The following is a 21219-nucleotide window of genomic DNA, read 5'->3' on the forward strand; positions in this document are numbered from 1 at the left end:
GCTCTAAGTTGACCATCATTTTCAATCAAACCATATTCAAGTGAGAAAGTGAAGCTTAGGGATAGAAATTTTACCCACTTGAATGTTGTATTGGATGATGGTGACTTAGGAAGGGGGACCTCCACACACTTAGCCAATGCGAGGTCTACGCCCTTGTGCTCCTTCTTGACTACCTCCACCTCTCTACAACTTTCCTCAACTTCAACTTCTTCCTCTTGGTGGCTCTCTTCCAATTCAATTTATTCTTCATTGCTCACCAAGGACATGAGAATTTGTGCATCTTCTTCTTTGACCTCAATTTCAAGCCCAATGGGAGGGGATTCAATTGTAGATAGGAACTCCTCAATGATTGAATCCTTCTCTTGATCAACCTCTTCAAATTTTTCAATCATAATATGCTTTGGAGGTTATACATCCTCCTCAACATCAACATCAAGCATCTTAGAAGAGGGCTCTCTAATTCTACATTCCCATAGACTTCCAACATCTTCTATGTTTTCAACCACTTCTTTCGGCTCAATTGTCTTAACTTCCTTCCCTTGTGACAATTCTTGCTTCAACCCTTCTTCTTCACCTTGAAGCTCCAAACTCACTCCCTCACTATGCTCCTTGATTGCTACTCCACATTCAATAATGGGAGTCCCTTGATCGCATAGGCTTAGGCATGAGGAGACCATATTACGAACGGCTTCTGCTATGGTAGCTATCTTGGCTTCTAACTCCTTGAACTCATTTTGGTTTTCTTCTTGCCTTTGAATGTAAGAACTAACACATTCTTGGAGAGAATCATCCACTGGAGGTGGTATGGAAGAAGAAGGTTCATTATTTGGGAAGGAGGTTTCATAATTGGAAGTTGGTTCATCTTGGCAAGGGTATGGAGGTGGTGTATATTGAGGTGGTTCTTGAGAGTAATTGTGTTGGAATGGCGGTGGTTCCATGTATGGTTCATATGGTTCATAAGGTAGTTGGTATGGTGGATAAGGATTAGGGTCACCACATCCATTAGATTGATATGCATTAGGATTAGAATTATACCCATAAGAAACCGGACGGGGTTGTTTCCAATAAGGTTGATCAATCCCTTGAGCCTCCTCCCATCTTTGATTCCCAAATCCTTGATGCACATCCCCATTGAAGCTTCTATTCCGAACAACATAATTTGAACTAAACTCATAGCCAAAGCGGTGAGAATTTATAGAAGCAAAAAAAAAACAAAAACTAACAAAAATGAGAACAAAGTCCTAAACCTAACAAAAACTAACAAACAAATAAAAGGCAAATATATTCACATATTCACAATAGCCAACAATATAACACCATTGCAATTTCCCGGCAATGGCGCCATTTTGATAATGAGTTTTTTGCTCGATGGTCTAGAATTTCTCATAGAAATAAGAACTTCGTTGTAAGCATAGCTCCAAACCAACAAAAAATTCTCACATCAAAAATTTTGGTTGTCACATGTACAAACCCCAATAAGAATTAACCGAAGTATTTGAACTCTGGGTCGTCTCACGAGGAATTGCAATGAAGTGCTCAATTATTTGCTATGAAGGAACAAAGGGGTTTGATTTTTATATTTTTTTGCAAGAAGTTAAATGACAAGAAAATTAATGATAAGAGCTAATAAAATAAAGGAAAGAACTCTTGGTAGACATAGGTAATTGAGATCACCATCCTTGTCTGCATACCAAATATTGATAATTATAAGGAACTAAGCTCATTAAGTTTACTTCTATACTTGAAGTATATCAAATAGGCTTGATCACGACAACCCTTAAGTCCCAACCTATCTACTAATTAGATTAATAGTGGGTTAGTGTCAATGAGTATCAAATTGATCACCAAGGGTTCTCAAATCACCAATTCAATGACACCCAGTGACTCAAGGTCACTCAATTCCCTTAGCCTAGGCCAAGAGTCAAGAAAACTACTAAAAAACTAGAGGGAACATTTTATCAAACACCTAGTATGCAAGAAAAGTAAACATCATAAAATACAAGAATTAAAGGAAATCCATAACCAACATAAACAAGAAATCAACAATAACAATCAAGATCAACATAAAAGAAACATGGAAACCTGAAATTGCATTAAAAGGAAATTAGATCCAACAATGTTCATCAACATAAAAGAGAGTAAAATAAGAAATTAACAAGAGAAACTAAGAAGATTAAGACAATAGAACACTAAAATATAAAGAGAATTGAAATCAAAACAAGAATTAAAAAAGAAATTTTAGAGAGATTAACCTAATTTTACCCTAATTTTTATCCTAAATCTAGAGAGAGGAGAGAGCCTCTCTCTCTAGAATTCTACCCTAAAAAATGATGAAAACTAAACTATGGCTACTTAGTTCATTCCCTCTTCAATCCTTGGGTTGAATAGCATCAGAAATGAGTTTGATTGGGCCCAAAATTAGCTCCAAATTGCCCCCAACGAGTTGCCCAAAATGGACTCACACTGATCCATCGGCATGTGCATGTCATGTGCACTTACGTGCCCCTATACGTCAAGTAAATATGGCAAATCTTATATTATTTTGAAGCCCCGGATGTTAGCTTCCCAACGCAACTAGAACCGCCTTATTTGGATCTCTGTAGCTCAAGTTATGGTCGATTGAGTGCAAAGAGGTTAGGCTTGACAGCTTTGCGATTCCTTCATTTCTTCACTTTGCATGCTTTTCTCCTCACTTCTTCCATCCAATACTTGCCTTATGAACCTGAAATCACTCAACAAACATATCAAGGCATCAAATGGAATTAAAGTGACTTAAATTTAGCTATATTAAGGTCCAAAAAGCATGTTTTCACACTTAAGCACAAATTTAGAGAGAATTGCAAAACCATGCTATTTCATTGAATAAATGTGAGAAAAGGTGATAAAATCTCCCAAATTAAGCACAAGATAAACCACAAAATTGGGGTTTATCACGTTCCCTGCTAGTGTTTCCTTTTTTAGTATCCCTTGACGAAGCTACCGTCTTTTCGTATTCTTCAACCACTCTTGCCTTGTTCACCAGATCGGAGAAAATACGAATCTCCATAGGAGCCACATCTGTCATGATGTCATCCTTCAAGCCCCTTTAATTCTTGATACACTTCCAACTTTTATAGGTTTCCGGCTAGACACGGCCTAGATAACCTACAGAGCTCCTCAAATCGGCTGGTGTAGTCTGCCACAGATAGGGAACCTTGCTTCAGCTGCATAAGTTCCATTTCCTTCGCTTCCCTTGCAGACTCAAGAAAGTACTTCTTGTAGAAGGTTGTTTGGAATACGTCCCAAGGAACATCTGCGTTCTGGAGCTGTAGCAAGCAGCATTCTGCCTGCCACCAATGCTAGGCCTCTTCCCAAAACTGATAAGCAGCAAACTCCACGTATTGGTTGTTTGGGACATGTTGTGCTTGCAGTGCGCGCTCCATAGCTTGGAACCAGTTATCCGCTTCCATGGGATTAGTTGAACCTCGAAAACTCGAAGGATGAACCTTGAGAAAAGTCACCAAAGTCATCGGAGCACCTCCCATGTTATCTCTATTTCCTTCAGCATCATCATTCGCGTTTCCCTCACCATTTCCGTTTCCATTTCCTTCCGGTTGGCCTAACCTCTGTACAGCTTGCAGAGTCGCAGCAGCATTCGCCTCCATGGTGTTCGCAAGATTTGCCATTGCTGCCATGAACTCGGCATGGTTATCGTCCACGAGTGGCCATTAGGGTTCTTGTCTACACCAAACAATTGATATCAAGGTGATCAGTCTCAATATCAAAAGCTTAGTACTTCAATTATCCCAAACAGGCACTCATAAACAAGCATGCTATGCAATATCAAGTAGATAACCTAATAGCATCAAAAAAATACACACAGAGTATACAATGAAACACAATTGGTCTATCACTCAGGCTCACGAGGACAAATCACTTTGATACCACTAAATGTAACACGCAAATCACCCTAAGCTTTACCTCGCGTCGTAAAGCAAAGATTAATGAGAGATTACGACAGTTCTAAGCTCATAATATAATATATATAGATGAAATAATATAATCTAAAATCCCGATGAAGGTTATAGCTCGAAAACAGGATCCACAAGTGCAAAACATACTAACGAAGCTTCTAACTTAAAGCACAAGATGTAGGTACAATATGACAAAAGATAATAGTATAATAGCATAAGAACCAAGCCACGGCTCACAGAGTTTAAGCCGGCTAGCCATATATACAGAAAAAATAGAATCTGAAGTTTAACAATTAGCTATACAAATCTTTCTCTCTCAAATACAAGCCTCTAGCCAAAGCAAATACTAAAGTGAGAGATGTATAAACAAAATAAACCCAAAAAGACTCCAAGAGTAACATGATCCTCCGCTTCTGTCACCATTTCAGCAACTCACTGAGGTGGGTTGCACCCTGCATCTGAAAAATAACAACAGATATAGGCCCTGCACACTCTCAACAACCATTGATCATGTAACAGAGGTACCTACTACGCCGGGGATATAGGCGCCGCACACTCTCATATAATCCAATAATCTCATCATTACAACTCTGAGTCCTTGAATCATCTCAACCACTGTTCATCGACATTAAATCATCACCAGTCATCACCATTTCTCATCATAAACTCATTGGTTCATCAATCTCTCAAATTCGTTGTTAGCAAATCACAATTTTCACCACTCTTCCTTCTCTCTCAACAAACTCATCCTCCTTACACCAGAAACCTAAACCTCTGTTTGCTAACTTTTCAAAGAATTACCAAATAAAATCCCCTTAGGACCTTTCTCATATGTGATACCCGAAAATAAGCCCAAGAGGCTTAAAATGGTGTCACACAAGCTTACAAGTTTGTTGGGAACGTAAAATAGTTGAAAATAAAGTTTAAGTTTGAGAAACAGGGCGTGTGCGTACGCACGGGGGTGTGCGTGCGCATGCCCAAGAGAATTTCTAAAATGTGTGCGTACTGATGATCGGGATTCTTGACGGTTTAGAATTTCTCAAATGAAATCTCGTTGCAAGTATAGTTTCTAAACTAATCAATTATCCTTTCATACAAAAATTTTGTTTGTCACAAGTACAAACTCCTAAAATCTATAAACCGAAGTATTTAAACCTTGGGTCATTCTCCCTAGGAATTGCAATAAAGTGTCCTTGTTATTGACTATGAGGTGTGTTTTATGGTTTTTTGCAGATAAGAGGCATGAAATGTAAATGGCAATGAAAATAAACTAACAACTAGAAAAGGTCTTGCCAAGGGTTGGTGGTCAAGGATCTGTATCCTTATCACTAACCACAACATGAGAATTGGCAAGGATCAATCCCATTAAATCATCCTCTAACTAGTAGAAGAAAGTCAAATGAGGTATATCAATCCAAGTCCATAAGTCCTAGCTCTCCACCAATTCAATTAGTGAGGATTCGATCACTCGATTCTATGTCTCCACCTCTTATCATGTATTCTTGCAAGTTGCTTCATTTTGATGAGTTAAATCAATTCTTTGGATTTTGCTTGCATTGAATTATTTCTTTGCTTAGCCCTATATGTCTATACTCTTGCTTGGAAATTTGATTGTTTGTTTTCACCAAATCAATTAGTATACTTGCATGCACTTAGAGAGTTGCATTCAATAAGTTGTTACCCCTTTGATTATTCTCCTTGTTTAGTTTAGCATGAGGACATGCTATTGTTTAAGTGTGGGAAAATTGATGAGTCCATATTTGATGATAATTTTTGGCTTGATTTGGATGGATTTCATCACATAAACTCACACTTAACCACTTAAATAGCATACTTTTGTGTTTCACCCCTAAATTGAACCTATTTGTGAAAACATGCATTTTTGTGCTTAAATTAGTGATTTTAATATCACTTTTATTCCATTAGATACCGTGATGTGTTTTGTGAGTGATTTCAGGTCATGGAGGCATGAATGGCTTGGTAAAAGTGGAAGAAAGCATGTACTAAGGGAAAAGAACATGAAGAAATCAAGGAGGAAGCACACACTGGAGTGTGCATGCGCACAATCCTATGTGCATACGCACAAGAAGGAAATCAGCATGCGTGCGCACGCACAACACTTTGTGTGCACACACAAGTGAAAATTTAGCGAAGTGTGCGTACGCACACATCTGTGCGTACGCACAGCTCCTTGCGCGTGACTTCATTAACGACGCACGTGATCCGCGATTTTTAGGGGCTTTTGGCCCAATTTCGGAGGGCTTGATGCTGAATGGGAGTGCTATATGAATGGGATATCAACACATATGAAGGCATTAGTTATTATTAGCTTACATTAGAACTTAGATAGTATTAGATACATAATTTAAGAGTAGGAGTAGTGTAGTTAGAATGCTCCCCTAGGGTTTCATTTCCATTTCCATCGTAACATTTTATAGCAAGCTTTGATTTTGGATTTTGCTTCTTTTATTATAAGTGCTCTCAATTTCTCTTTAAATACATCTTTTTCTTTTATTTTCTTATGGTTCAAGTTACTTTGTTATATATGCAATTTTGGGTTTCTTGAAGTTTTGATTGATGAATTTAATGTTTTATGCTTTATATATGCTTGTTTAATTGTCTATTGTTGATATTGTGAATAATTTGGTTATAGTTTTCACTTTCCTTTGCAAATTTCTATGTTTTGGTTATATGCCCACCAAGTGTTTGTGAAAATGCCACTTGGTAATTTTGAGTAGATTTTCATACCTTGGTTTGGGATTTGAATTCCTAGGATACTAGAGTCATAATGTCTGACATTTAGTGGCAACTCTTAGGTAGTTAGTTGACTCTTATTTCCAATGACGCTAGCTTTTTACCAATTAATTTGGTAAGTTAGCTAGGACTTATGGATTAAAGTCAATTATGCTTGCTTGACTTACTCCTCAATGTTAGGTGTAGACGAAGTGGGATTGACTCATTATAGTTGCCATAGTTGTCGTTATGACGATGATAGGATTCCTTGGATCCTCATTACCAAGTCAAGGTTCCTTCATGCATTTATAGCATTTTCACGAGTTTTGACCTTACTTCCTTTTTACTTGCATTAATATCAATTTTGATTATTTCTTAGTTCTTTTATTTCTTTGTTCTTTTATTCATTTGTTCTTTGATTTCAAAACCCTTTTGTCCTCACAACCAAGAGCGTAACATTTCAATTGCATTTCGAGGGAGAACAACCCGAGGTTGGATTACTCTCGGTTTATATTTTGTATTTGAAAATTAAACCTTGATGTTGGTCGATTGTCGAGTTGGGACTATACTTACAACGCTAATCTTATTTTGAGATAAAATTCCTAACCCGCTCTAGCCCTTCCATCAAGTTTTTGGCGCTGTTAGCGGGGATTGCAATGGGTATTATATCTTTGGTTGTTGTAAATATGTCAATAATGTAAGTAGCTTACTTTTTGGTTATTTGGTTGTTTTTGCTAATATTTAGGTGTTTGTTTTTCTTGTTTATTAATGTCTTTTATTTTTATTTTCTACTTTCTCTATGAGCTATCACCCTTGTTGCTTGGAGCTTGGTTGTGAGTATTTTGTAGGGCATGATGAATTCAAGTTGGGATTGCATCATGGAGTGGGATAATCAATTTAGGGAGGAACCATTTGCGTATGAGCAACACTCATGGCAATCACCTTCCCCATACTACAACGAGCCAAACACTCCCCTATGTGAATATCAAATCCAAAGATACGAGTGATACCCCCTACATGACCCCCAACCACCAAACCTTCAACCACCACACCCTCCACCTCTATGGAATCACAATGCTTATACACCTTGCCATCAACCCTATGAACCACCACCTCTTTATGCACCACCTCAATACCCTCACCCACATGACACACCTTCCAACTATACAACCTTTCTCCCAACCATTGATCCTTCTTCTTCACCAAAATGTGAAGTTCCCCAACCCTTGTCCCAAGAACAACAAGACCTTCAAGCATTCTTTCAAGAGCAAGAAGGGTTCCAAAAGAAGCAAGAGGATTTCATGGCTACTATAGCTAATGCGGTGAACTGCTTGGCCTTACTACACTCAAGCAATCAAGATATCCCCGTTGAGGAAGGTGGAGGTTCAACTAAGGAGTATAGTGAGGAGGAGAACATGGCGTCTCAAAGAGAAGAAGAGGAGATAAGGCTTGAGTCACAAGAGGACAAAGGTAGAACTACTGAACCGGAAGAGGTGAATGGAGAATTGAGGGAGTTTGATCAAGAAGTGGATTGCATCATCAATGATTTTTTGTCCACCTTGGTCGATCCCCTCAATGATCATGAAGAACCCTTCTCTCTTGAGTTTGAGAGAGAAAGGGAAGAGCTAGAAAAGAGTGGTGAGGAAGAGGTGATCACCCAAGAAGTGGAGGCATACATGCAGGATTGCAATAGGGTGATTTCAATCCAAGGGCAATTTGAGTGGGTATAAATTTCCCCTATGAGCTTCATAGGCCACGTCAATTTTCTATCTTGGAGACAGATCACCAACTTAAGGTGCTTCTTGGAGTGTTAAATGGTGAAGGAATGGATGTTGGTTGACAAAGGAGTTCAAAGTATAAGTGGTGCAAGGCTCAATTGGGAGGATCACAATATTTAATTGGGTGCTTCAAAGGTAATTTAGGAGGCTATCCATTGATACATGCGAAATTGTTACTCTGAGGTTGTAAAATTTGTTGTTCGTTCTCTCCCTGGCATGGCGCCAATAACTGGTGCACAATACCATAGTCCAAACATAACTTCACAACTTCACACAACTAACCAACAAGTGCACTGGGTCGTCCAAGTAATAAACCTTACATGAGTAAAGGTCGATCCCACGGAGATTGTTGGTATGAAGCAAGCTATGGTCATCTTGTAAATCTCAGTCAGGTGGATAATAATTGATTATGGAGTTTTCGAAAATAAATAATAAATAAACATAAAATAAAGATAGAAGTACTTACGTAAATCATTTGTGGGAATTTCAGATAAGCGTATAGAGATGCTTTGGTTCCTCTGACTCTCTGCTTTCTCGCTGTCTTCATCCAATCAGTCTTACTCCTTTCCATGGCAAGCTTTCTGTAAGGGCATCACCGTTGTCAATGGCTACATCCCATCCTCTTGTGAAAAAAGTCCAAATGCTCTATCACGGCATGGCTAATCATCTGAGGTTCTCGATCATACTGGAATAGCATTCACCCTCCTTTTGCGTCTGTCACTATGCCCAGCACTCGCGAGTTTCAAGATCGTCACAGCCATCCCTTCCCAGATCCTACTCGGAATACCACAGACAAGGTTTAGACTTTCCGGATCTCAGGAATGGCCATCCATGGGTTCTAACTTATACCACGAAGATTCTAATATCTCGGACTCGGTCCTCTGTATTAGATATCTAAGAGATACTCATTCTAGCTTGGTTACATGTAGAACGGAAGTGTTTGTCAGGCACATGTTCATAAGTGAGAATGATGATGAGCGTCACATAATCATCACATTCATCATGTTCTTGGGTGTGAATGGATATCTTAGAAGCGGAATAAGTTGAATTGAATAGAAAACAGTAGTACTTTGCATTAATTCATGAGGAACAGCAGAGCTCCACACCTTAATCTATGGAGTGTAGAAACTCTACCATTGAAAAATACATAAGTGAAAGGTTCAGGCATTGCTGAATGGCAAGCCCCCATGATCTAAGAACTAAACGTCCCAAGATGTCTAATACAATAGTAAAAAGTCCTATTTATACTAAACTAGTTACTAGGGTTTACAGAAGTAAGTAACTGATACATAAATCCACTTCCGGGGCCCACTTGGTGTGTGCTTGGGCTGAGCTTGAAGTTTACACGTGCAGAGGTCATTCTTGGAGTTGAACGCCAGTTTGTAACATGTTTCTAGCGTTCAACTCTGGCTTGTGACGTGTTTCTGGCGTTTAACTCCAGACTACAGCATAGAGCTGGCGTTCAACGCCCTTTTCATCATCTAAACTCGACCAAAGTATGGACTATTATATATTTCTGGAAAGCCCTTGATGTCTACTTTCCAATGCAATTGGAAGCGCGCCATTTTGAGTTCGGTAGCTCCAGAAAATCTACTTTGAGTGCAGGGAGGTCAGAATCCAACAGCATCATCAGTCCTTCTTCTACTTCTGAATCTGATTTTTGCTCAAGTCCCTCAATTTCAGCCAGAAAATACCTGAAATCACAGAAAAATACACAAACTAATAGTAAAGTCCAGAAATGTGAATTTAACATAAAAACAAATAAAAACATCCCTAAAAGTAACTAGATCCTACTAAAAACATACTAAAAACAATGCCAAAAAGCGTATAAATTATCCGCTCATCACAACACCAAACTTAAATTGTTCCTTGTCCCGAAGCAACTGAAAATCAAATAGGATAAAAAGAAGAGAATATACTATAAATTCCAAACTATCAATGAAACATAGCTCTAATCAGATGAGCGGGACTTGTAGCTTTTTGCCTCTTGAATAGTTTTGGCATCTCACTTTATCCATTGAAGTTCAGAATGATTGGCATCTATAGGAACTCAGAGTTCAGATAGTGTTAGTGATTCTCCTACTTCAGTATGTTGATTCTTGAACACAGCTACTTTATGAGTCTTGGCCGTGGCCCTAAGCACTTTGTTTTCCAGTATTACCACCGGATACATAAATGCCATAGACACATAACTGGGTGAACCTTTTCAGATTGTGACTCAGTTTTGCTAAAGTCCCCAATTAGAGGTGTCCAGGGTTCTTAAGCACACTCTTCTTTTGCTTTGGACCTTGACTTTAACCGCTCAGTCTCAAGTTTTCACTTGACACTTTCACGCCACAAGCACATGGTTAGGGACAGCTTGGTTTAGCCGCTTAGGCCAGTATTTTATTCCTTTAGGCCCTCATATCCACTGATGCTCAAAGCCTTGGATCCTTTTTATTTACCCTTGCCTTTTGGTTTTAAGGGCTACTGGCTTTTTGCTCTTGTCTCTTGGTTTTAAGAGGTTTTGGCTTTTTCTGCTTGCTTTTTCTTTTTCTTTCTATTTTTTTTTGCCATTTTTTTTTCTGCAAGCTTTTTTGTATTCACTGCTTTTTCTTGCTTCAAGAATCATTTTTATGATTTTTTAGATTATCAAATAACATGTCTCCTTGTCATCATTCTTTCAAGAGCCAACATATTTAACATTCTTAAACAACAACTTCAAAAGACATATGCACTGTTCAAGCATTCATTCGGAAAACAAAAAGTATTGTCACCACATCAATATAATTAAACTATGTTCAAGGATAAATTTGAAACTCATGTACTTCTTGTTCTTTTGAATTGAAACATTTTTCATTTAAGAGAGGTGATGGATTCATATTCACTACTTTAAGGCATAGATACTTAAATACTAATGATCAGGTAATAAGACACAAACATAGATAAACATTTAACATAAGAAAAAGAAAAATAGAAAGTTTAAGAACAAGGAATGAGTCCACCTTAGTGATGGTGGCGTTTTCTCCTTGAGGAACCAATGATGTCCTTGAGCTCTTCTATGTCTCTTCCTTGTCTCTGTTGCTTGATCCCTAGTGATTTTGGTGCTCCTATCCGTAGTTGCTCCCAATAACTGTGTGGGGGAAAATGTATCCCCTGAGGTATCTCAAGGATCTCTTGATTTGCAGTCAAATGTTCTACCACTGAGCTATAGATCCTTTACATGAATCTCTCTGTCTCCCATGACTTGGAGGTGGAAGCTTTTGTCTTCCCTTTTCTCTTCTCTCTTCTTTTTTTTTTTTTGAGGTTTCTCTGGCCTTAGGTGCCATCAATGGTTATGGAAAAAAAAAGAATTATGCTTTTACCACACCAAACTTAGAATATTGCTCGTCCTCGAGCAAAAGAAGAAAGAATAGATGTAGAAGAAGATGTGGGAAAAAAAACTAGGATTATGAGGAGGGAAGGTGGGGATCCTGTGGGGTTCACAGATCTTGAGATGATCCTGTGAGGTCTACAGATCTTGAGGTGTCAAGGATTTACATCCATGCACCAATTAGGCATGTAAAATGCCTTTGCATGCAATTCTGGCGTTTAAACGCCGAACTGATGCTTGTTCTGGGCGTTCAGCGCCCAGATGCAGCATGTTTCTGGCGTTGAACGCCAGCTTCATGCTTGTTTCTGGCATTCAGCGCCAGCTCCATGCTCTTTTCTGGCGTTGAATGCCAGCCAGATGCTCCTTACTGGCGTTTGAACGCCAGTGAAATCCTCCTCCAGGGTGTGCTATTTTTAATGCTATTTTTGATTTTTCTTCAATTTTTTCAGTTGTTTTTGTGACTCCACATGATCATGAACCTATGAAGACATATAACTAATAAAAACATAATTAAATAAAAGTTGGGTTGCCTCCACAACAAGCGCTTCTTTAATGTCAATAGCTTGACAGTGGGGTCTCATGGAGCCTCACAGATATTCAAAGCATTGTTGAGACTCTCCAACACCAAACTTAGAGATTGAATATGAGAGTTCAACACCAAACTTAGAGTTTGGTTCTGGCCTCCCAACACCAAACTTAGAGTTTGACTGTAGGGGCTTTGGTTGACTCTGTTTTGAGAGAAGCTTACTATGCCTCTTTTCCATGTTTACAGAAGGATGTCCTTGAGTTTTAAACTCAAGGGAGTCCTCATTCAATTGAAGGACTAGTTCACCTCTGTTAACATCAATCACAGCTCTTGCTGTGGCTAGGAAGGGTCTTCCAAGGATGATGGATTCATCCTCATCCTTCCCAGTATCTAGGATTATGAAATCAGCAGGGATGTAAAGGCCTGCAACCTTTACTAACATGTCCTCTACTTGTCCATAAGCCTGTTTTCTGTAATTGTCTGCCATCTCTAGTGAGATTCTGGCAGCTTGTACCTCAAAGATTCCCAGCTTCTCCATTACAGAGAGTGGCATGAGGTTTATCCCTGACCCAAGGTCACATAGAGCCTTCTCAAAGGTCATGGTGCCTATGGTACAAGGTATTAGGAACTTTTTAGGATCCTGTTTCTTCTGAGGTAATCTCAGTTGATCTAATGCATTTAGTTCATTGGTGAACAGGGGAGGTTCATGTCCCCAAGTCTCTTTACCAAATAAATTGGCATTCAGCTTCATGATTGCACCAAGAAACTTGGCAACTTTCTCTTCAGTAACATCCTCATTCTCTTCAGAAGAAGAATACTCATCAGAGCTCATGAAGGGCATAAGGAGGTTCAATGGAATCTCTATGGTCTCTAGATGAGCCTCAGATTCCTTTGGTTCCTCAGAGGGGAACTCCTTATTGATCACTGGACGTCCCAGGAGGTCTTCCTCCTTGGGATTCACATCCTCCCCTTCCTCCTTGGATTCGGCCATGATGGTTATATCAATGGCCTTGCACTCTTCTTTTGGATTTTCTTCAGTATTGCTTGGGATAGCACTAGGAGGGGTTTCAGTGATCTTCTTACTCAACTGGCCCACTTGTGCTTCCAAATTTCTAATGGAAGACCTTGTTTCATTCATGAAACTCACAGTGGCCTTAGATAGATCAGAGACTAAATTTGCTAAGCTAGATGGATTCTGCTCAGAATTCTCTGTCTGTTGCTGAGTGGATGATGGAAAAGGTTTACTATTGCTAAACCTGTTTCTTCCACCATTATTAAAGCCTTGTTGAGGCTTTTGTTGATCCTTCCATGAGAGATTTGGGTGATTTCTCCATGAGGGATTATAGGTGTTTCCATATGGTTCACCCATGTAATTCACCTCTGCTATTGCAGGGTTCTCAGGATCATAAGCTTCTTCTTCAGAAGATGCCTCTTGAGTACTGTTGCATGCAGCTTGCATTCCATTCAGACTCTGAGAAATCATATTGTCTTGCTGAGTCAATATTTTATTCTGAGCCAATATGGCATTCAGAGTATCAATTTTAAGAACTCCCTTCTTCTGAGGCGTCCCATTACTCATAGGATTCCTCTCAGAAGTGTACATGAACTGGTTGTTAGCAACCATGTCAATGAGTTCTTGAGCTTCTGCAGGCATTTTCTTTAGGTGAATGGATCCACCTGCAGAAGTATCCAATGACATCTTAGCTAATTCAGACAGACCATCATAGAATATGTCCAGGATGGTCCATTCTGAAACCATGTCAGAAGGACACTTTTTGGTCAGTTCCTTGTATCTCTTCCAAGCTTCATAGAGGGATTCACCTTCTTTCTGTCTGAAGGTTTGAACATCCACTCTAAGCTTACTCAGCTTTTGAGGAGGAAAGAACTTGGCTAAGAAAGCCTTGACCAGCTTATCCCAAGAGTTCAGGCTATCCTTAGGTTGAGAGTCTAACCATATTCTAGCTCTGTCTCTCACAGCAAAAGGGAAAAGCATGAGCCTGTAGACTTCAGGATCTACTCCATTAGTCTTAACAGTATCACATATCTGCAAGAATTCAGTTAAGAACTGAAAGGGATCTTCAGATGGAAGTCCATGAAACTTGCAGTTTTGTTGCATCAGAGAAACTAATTGAGGTTTAAGCTCAAAATTGTTTGCTCCAATGGTGGGGATGGAGATGCTTCTTCCATGTAAATTGGAATTTGGTGCAGTAAAGTCACCAAACATCCTCCTTGCATTATTATTATTTTCGGCTGCCATATCCTCTTCTTGTTCGAAAATTCCTGTAAGGTTGTCTCTGGATTGTTGTATTTTAGCTTCTCTTAGTTTCCTTTTCAGAGTCCCTTCAGGTTCAGGATCTGCTTCAACAAGAATATTTTTGTCCTTGCTCCTGCTCATATGAAAAAGAAGGGAACAGAAAATAATAATAGGGATCCTTTTTACCAGAGTATAGAGATTCCCTTGTTGTTAGTAGAAGAAGAAAGGGAATAAGAGTGAAGAAGAATGTATAATCCAAACACAAGGGTGAGGAGAGCAGAGATATGAGATGAAGAGAAGTGTTAGTGGGTAATTAAATAAATAGAAGAAGATGAGGGAGAGGAAATTTCAAAAATTAATTTTGAAAAAGGGTTAGTGATTTTCGAAAATTAAAGGGGGAATAAAATTAAAATTAAAATTTGAAACAATTAGTTAATTAAAAGAATTTTGAAAAAGAGGGAAGAGATTTTCAAAAATTAGAGAGAGAGGGAGTTAGTTAGGTAGTTTTGAAAAAGATAAGAAACAAACAAAAAGTCAATTAGTTAGTTGAAAAATATTTGAAAATCAATTTTGAAAAGATAAGAAGATAAGAAGTTAGAAAAGATATTTGAAAGTCAAATTTTTGAAAAAGATAAGATTTAAAAAAAAAGATATGATAGGAAGATATGATTAGAATTAGTTTTGAAAAAGATTTGATTTTTAAAATCATAATTAATGACTTGACTCACAAGAAATCACAAGATATGATTCTAGAATTTAAAGTTTGAATCTTTCTTAACAAGTAAGTAACAAACTCGAAATTTTTGAATCAAAACATTAATTGATGATGTGATTTTCGAAAATATGATATAAAATTAAGAAAAAGATTTTGAAAATATTTTGGAAAAGATTTTTGAAATTTTCGAAAATAAAATAAAAAAATGGAGAAGATATGATTTTTGAAAAAGATTTGAAAAAAATAAGATTTTTAAATTGAAAATTTGATTTGACTCATAAAAACAACTAAGTTTTTAAAAAGTTTTGAAAAAGTCAACTCAAATTTTTGAAATTTATGAGTGAAAAAGGAAAAGATATTTTTTTTTTTTAATTTTTAATGATGAAAGAGAAAAACATGAAAATGATGCTATGCATGAAAATTTTGGATCAAAATAATGAATGCATGCAAGAATGCTATGAATGTCAAGATGAACACCAAGAACACTTTGAAGAACATGATGAACATCAAGAACTTATTTTTGAAAATTTTATATGCAAAGAAAACATGCAAGACACCAAACTTAGAAATCTTTCATGTTCAGACACTATGAATGCAAAAATGCACATGAAAAACAAGAAAAGACACAAAACAAGAAAACATCAAGATCAAACAAGAAGACTTACCAAGAACAACTTGAAGATCATGAAGAACACTATGAATGCATGAATTTTTCGAAAATTTTATGCAAACTTTAAAACATGCAATTGACACCAAACTTAAAATTGACTCAAGACTCAAACAAGAAACATGAAATATTTTTTTTTTGATTTTTATGATTTTATGATTTTTTTGGATTTTCGAAAATTAATGTGAAAAAGAAAAATAAGGATTTCAAAATTTTTAATATGAATTCCATAAATCTTTCAATGTTAGCCTAAAGCTCCAATCAAAGGGTTGGACATGGCTTAATAGCCAGTCAGCTTTAGCAGTACAAGCAATTCCCTAACATGTGGAGGCCTCAGTCCAAAAGAATTTAGACATGGCTCTACAGCCAGCCAGGCTTCAACATGCTTCATGAAACACTAGAATTCATTCTTAAAAAAATTCTGAAATAATTTTCGAAAACAGATGAGAAAATTTTTTTTTGAAATTTTTTTGAAATTTTTTTTTTTTGAAAAAAAACAAAAGGAAAATTACCTAATCTGAGCAACAAGATGAACCGTCAGTTGTCCAAACTCGAACAATCCCCGGCAACGGCGCCAAAAACTTGATACATGCGAAATTGTTTCTTTGAGGTTGTAAAATTTGTTGTTCGTTCTCTCCCTGGCATGGCACCAATAACTGGTGCACAATACCATGGTCCAAACATAACTTCACAACTTCACACAACTAACCAGCAAGTGCACTGGGTCGTCCAAGTAATAAACCTTACGTGAGTAAGGGTCGATCCCACGGGGATTGTTAGTATGAAGCAAGCTATGGTCATCTTGTAAATCTCAGTCAGGTGGATAATAATTGATTATGGAGTTTTCGAAAATAAATAATAAATAAACATAAAATAAAGATAGAAGTACTTATGTAAATCATTGGTGAGAATTTCAGATAAGCGTATAGAGATGCTTTCGTTCCTCTGACTCTCTGCTTTCCCGCTGTCTTCATCCAATCAGTCTTACTCCTTTCCATGACAAGCTTTCTGTAAGGGCATCACCGTTGTCAATGGCTACATCCCATCCTCTTGTGAAAAAGGTCCAAATGCTCTATCACGGCACGGCTAATCATCTGAGGTTCTCGATCATACTGGAATAGGATTCACCCTCCTTTTGCGTCTGTCACTACGCCCAGCACTCGCATGTTTGAAGATCGTCACAGCCATCCCTTCCCAGATCCTACTCGGAATACCACAGACAAGGTTTAGACTTTCCGGATCTCAGGAATGGCCATCCATGGGTTCTAACTTATACCATAAAGATTCTAATATCTCGGACTCGGTCCTCTGTATTAGATATCTAAGAGATACTCATTCTAGCTTGGTTGCATGTAGAACGGAAGTGTTTGTCAGGCACGCATTCATAAGTGAGAATGATGATGAACGTCATATAATCATCACATTCATCATGTTCTTGGGTGCGAATGGATATCTTAGAAGTGGAATAAGTTGAATTGAATAGAAAACAATAGTACTTTGCATTAATTCATGAGGAACAGTAGAGCTCCACACCTTAATCTATGGAGTGTAGAAACTCTACTGTTGAAAAATATATAAGTGAAAGGTTCAGGCATGGCCGAATGGCCAGCCCACATGATATAAGAACTAAACGTCCCAAGATGTCTAATACAATAGTCAAAAGTCCTATTTATACTAAACTAGTTACTAGGGTTTACAAAAGTAAGTAATTGATGCATAAATCCACTTTCGGGTCCCACTTGGTGTGTGCTTGGGCTGAGCTTGAAGTTTACACATACAGAGGTCATTCTTGGAGTTGAACGCCAGTTTGTAACGTGTTTCTGGCGTTCAACTCTGGCTTGTGACGTGTTTCTGGCGTTTAACTCTAGACTGCAGCGTAGAACTGGCGTTCAACGCCCTTTTGCGTCATCTAAACTCGGCCAAAGTATGGACTATTATATATTCCTGGAAAGCCCTGGATGTCTACTTTCTAACGCAATTAGAAGCGCGCCATTTTGAGTTCTGTAGCGCCAGAAAATCCACTTTGAGTGCAGGGAGGTCAGAATCCAACAGCATCAGCAGTCGTTCTTCTACCTCTGAATCTGATTTTTGCTCAAGTCCCTCAATTTCAGCCAGAAAATACCTGAAATCACAGAAAAACACACAAACTCATAGTAAAGTCCAGAAATGTGAATTTAACATAAAAACTAATAAAAACATCCCTAAAAGTAACTAGATCCTACAAAAACATACTAAAAACAATGCCAAAAAGCGTATAAATTATCCGCTCATCATCCATCCAAGTGCAAGAGCAAGAATCAACAAGGGGATGACCAATATAAGTTTCAACAATCAACATTTGAGGATCCAAAGCACCAACATGGAGTTGCCTAAGAGTTTGACGCGCTTTATTTGGGACCCCGGAGGCCCAATCAAGAGCAAACATGGGTGGCAACTCAAGGATGAGTGGAAGCGTAACCCACCTTCACACAAGCTTCACTCAAAAAGTCCAACTTGAGGTCTATAAATTAAAGTGCTAGGTGGGAGACACCCCACCATGGTAATATCCTTCCAACCTTTCTTTCTTTTAGTTTTTCTTTATTGAATTTTGTCTCTTTGATTAGCTTAGTTTGATTGAATTTTAGGCTTAATTTAGTTGCATTTTATGCTTGATCATGTATTTTTGAAGAATGATGTGTTTTGGTCTTGAAAACCTTTGATTGATATCATGGTTGGTGCCTTAGAGGCATTAAAAATGTTGCAGAAATAGAGCATGATGCGTGTACACAGCCTTGTGCGTACGCACACAACCCTTAGTTTTTGCCATCTGTGCGTGCGCATAGCCCTGTGCGTACGCACACTGATGCACCACTATTTCGTGGTGCATTCTATGCTGAATTTAGGGGATTTTATCACCCTTTTCCCACATTTATTCCATGAAATGGCATGGTTTCATGTATTTCTCCTAATTTGTACTTAAATGTGAAAATATGCTTTTTAGGCCCTTAATTGGTTAATTTTAATTCACGTTTGATTCCACTTGATGCCATGATGTGTTTGTTGAGTGATTTCAGGTTAAAAAGGCTAGGAATGGATCAAAGGAGTGAAGAGAAAAGCATGCAAAATGGAGAAATCATGGAAAATCAAGGATTTGGGATGCATTCATTGATGCGCACGCGTAGCAGACGCACGCGCGTGGAGTTGAAGTCGTGTGGGAATGCGTACGCATAAATGACGCGTACGCGTGGGAGCAAAATTGCCAAGCGACGTGTACGCGTGACCCACGCGTACGCGTCGATGCTCGCACATGACATCATTAAAGTCAAAATGCTGGGGTCGATTTCTGGGCTTCCCAGGCCAAATCCAACTCATTTCTGAGCCTATAACATGCAAAAATCAAGAGGTGTCAAAGGGAGGGAAGTCATAATTGAATTTTGGAGGGAATGCTTTAGTTAGTTTCTAGAGAGAGAAGCTCTCTCTTCTCTTTAGAATTAGGTTAGATATAGATTAAGATTTCTTAAATCTAGGTTTAATTCTTGCTTTCATCTACTTTTCCTTTACAATTTCTTGTTTTCTACCTTTGCTTTCTTAGTTTAGCATTTCAATTCTTGTAATTCTTTACTTTGTTGTTGATGAACTCTTATTTCTTCTATTTCCCTTTTAATGCAATTTATGTTTTCATGTTCCTTTATTGTTGATTTGCTTTATTATTGTTGATCTCTTGTAACTAGTAGTTGTAGATTTATATTTCTTGCAATTTGATCTTACTTTCCTTTTATTCCTTCCAAGTGTTTGATTAAATGCTTGGGAGGATGCTAGAGTAGATTCTTCTCCTCTTGGCTTTGGTTGAGTAATTGGAGACTCTTGAGTTATCAAACTCTTTTGTTGATTGATAATTGAAAGTTGATAATTGATTTGAATTCCACTAACTATAGTCTTTCCTTAGGAATTGACTAGGACTTGTGGACTCAAGTTCATTTATCCACTTGACTTTCCTTCATAGTTAGAGGTTGACTAAGTGGGAGCAATGGACAATTGATTTCACAATTGATGATCATAATGAGTATAGGACTTTGAATTCTCATTCCTTGATAAGAGCTTTATTAGTTATTAGTTTAATTCTTGCAATTTACTTTTCTTCCCCTTTATCGAAAACCCCAAAATATACAATCAATGACCAATAGCAAGAACACTTCCCTGCAATTCCTTTGAGAGATGAGCCGAGGTTTGAATACTTCGGTTATTTTTATTGGGGTTTGTTACTTGTGACAACCAAATTTTTGTATGAAAGGATTATTTGTTGGTTTAGAAACTATACTTGCAACGAGAATTCATTGAGGAATTCTAAACCATGAAAAATCCTTTCATAAAAATGGCGCCGTTGCTGGGAAATTGCAAATGTGTGCCTTATTATTGGTTATTGTATATATGTGAATATTGTGAATATGTTTGCCTTTTGTCTCTTTGTTAGTTTTTGCTACTCATAGGATTTAGTTTTCTTTGTTTCTTATTTGATTTTATTTTCATTTGCCCTTGCTATCATGAATTCTCATCTTTTTGGTTATGAGTTAGGTTACAACTATATTGTAGGAAGTGGGAATTACAATGAGAATGTGCGTCAAGGATGAAACAATCAAGGTTAGGAGGAGCCTCAAGCTTATGGATAACCTTCTTGGCAACAACCTCCTTCGGTTTTGTATAGCTATAATTCCACTCCTTATGCATATCAATCTAATGGATTTGGTAGTCTTTATTGTACTTGTCAACAACCACCACATGTCTATGAGCCTCATCCTCAACATAGCCCTCAACCATACTCACAAGCCCCCTTTTCACCAAATACCTCCCTATGACCCTTATCCATCATATAACCAATCACCCTTACCTCATTCTTGTGATCATTATGTAAGAAATTCCATGGATCTAATACAATTCCAACATCAATACTCCCAAGAGGCACAAACTTCATATACACCACCTCCATATTTTTATCAAGAAGAACCACCTTCCTATTATGAACCCTTTCTCCAAAATAATGAACCCTCCTATCCACCCCAAGCCCCAATGGATGATGATTCTCTCACTTTACTCCTTCAAGGGCAAAGAGAAATGCAAAGGGAGGTACTAGAATTCACGGCCGCCTTAGATGAAGTGGTAAACCGATTAGCCTCCCAATGCTTGAACCCTCAAAGCACTCCCATGGCTACATGTGGAGAATCAAATGAAGAGCCTACCATGAAGGAGAGATTGGAAACTTCGGTG

General features: G+C 38.0%; 1 non-coding gene across 1 annotated transcript; it reads left to right on the top strand.

Moving 5' to 3' along the window:
- Positions 1-14094: 14094 nt before the first annotated feature.
- LOC112768510 (small nucleolar RNA R71) lies at positions 14095-14203 on the top strand. The gene has a single exon (XR_003185928.1). It is a non-coding gene; the product is annotated as a small nucleolar RNA R71 (small nucleolar RNA).
- Positions 14204-21219: the final 7016 nt, after the last annotated feature.

This window comes from Arachis hypogaea, chromosome 17, assembly GCF_003086295.3.
Source record: "Arachis hypogaea cultivar Tifrunner chromosome 17, arahy.Tifrunner.gnm2.J5K5, whole genome shotgun sequence".
NCBI lineage: Eukaryota > Viridiplantae > Streptophyta > Magnoliopsida > Fabales > Fabaceae > Arachis > Arachis hypogaea.